Raw genomic sequence first — 1546 nt, 5'->3', positions numbered from 1 at the left:
AACACACAAAAAGATGCTTCAACGGTTGAGTGACACGAGGTGGGCTTGCCGGCATACAGCTTGTCGTACCGCACTTGAAAGACTACCTGCTATTACACGTGTCCTTGAGGAAGTTGCTGCTGAAAACCATGGAGATGGGAGCACTGATGCACGGGGCCTGCTCGCTCAAACTGACCTGCAGTCCTTTGGCCTTTTAGTGACATGCACCAAGGTTTCTGGTGATGCAAGGTCTCTCTCTGACATTCTGCAGTCTCCCTCTCTTGATCTGTGTTCAGCTGTAGACCTAGCTGAAGCCCTTGTGCAAAGTTTTCAGGACTGTAGAGATGAATCCTTCTTTGAAAGGCTCTGGAAAGAAGTGTTAAATACTGCTGAGAAATGCAATGTGGAGACAGAACCTATTCCACAAAGAAAGTCAAAACAGAGCAGAATGTTAGATGGACATACTGTCATGTCCTCTGTAGGTGAGCGTTTTCGTACCAGCATATTCTACCCTGTGCTCGATATCCTGCTCAGTGAGCTCAAGAGACGATTCTCAAAACCAAACTGTGCAATAATGATAGGGATTCAGGCCTTAAATCCTTCAAGTGCTACATTTTGCCAAGAGGAGGCTCTATTTTCATTTGCTTCTATTTATGCATGTAACATAGACGGCCTCAGACATGAGGTGCACCAAATGAAAAGAGTCCTGCAGAGGAAAGAAGCATGTGGCATACAGAAGCCCTCTGACATAGCAGAGCTCACTAACATGATTGAACCTCTTAAAGAGGTATTCCACGAGCTCTTCCGATTGTGCGAAATTGCCACGGCGATACCTGTAAGTACTGTTTCCTGTGAACGCAGCTTTTCCACACTGAAGCTGGTTAAGACATACCTGCATTCCACTATGGATGACGACAGATTGAGCAATCTGGGTGTCTTGAGCGTGGAGTCGAGGCGAGCAGAGTCCCTGGACATGGAAGATTTTGTAAATCGCTTTTCTGCAAACCACAACAATGGCAGAATACAGCTGTTGTGAGATGACTAATGGGTTTCATTTATGGCCCTTTTCCACTAGTATCTACTCAGCTCGACTCGGCTCGACTCTACTCGCCTCGACACGGTTTGGGTGGTTTTCCATTACAGTTGAGTCCCACCTCTCCGTGGGTGGAGTCGTCATAGCGAGGCGGCGCACCGTCCAGCTCCCTCTGGATTCTTTGGGCCGCCACCAAGCACAGAAAAGTCTCCACCTCTTCATTTGACCACGGTCGCGGCTTGCTTGCCATTTTCCGACTTTACCAACTTCAGTGATGATCAATGCGCACGGTCGCTGTTGCCGTTTTTTTTTTTTTTTTTTAAATGCCGGGTTTTGTTTTCGTGCAGGAGTCGCTCTCGTCACTCCCTGTCCAATCAGTGGCCTGCACGGCGTTTACGTCACATTTTCGGCTCGACTCAGCTCGACTCAGCTCGCTTGGAACCCCGGCTGAGTAGGTCCTAAAATGGGACCTGCTACCAGGAACTACCACCTGATGGAAAAGCTCTCAAACCGAGTAGAGTCGAGCCAAGTCGA

This window comes from Myripristis murdjan, chromosome 20, assembly GCF_902150065.1.
Source record: "Myripristis murdjan chromosome 20, fMyrMur1.1, whole genome shotgun sequence".
Taxonomy (NCBI): domain Eukaryota; kingdom Metazoa; phylum Chordata; class Actinopteri; order Holocentriformes; family Holocentridae; genus Myripristis; species Myripristis murdjan.
Note: the sequence above shows the minus strand (reverse complement) of the source record.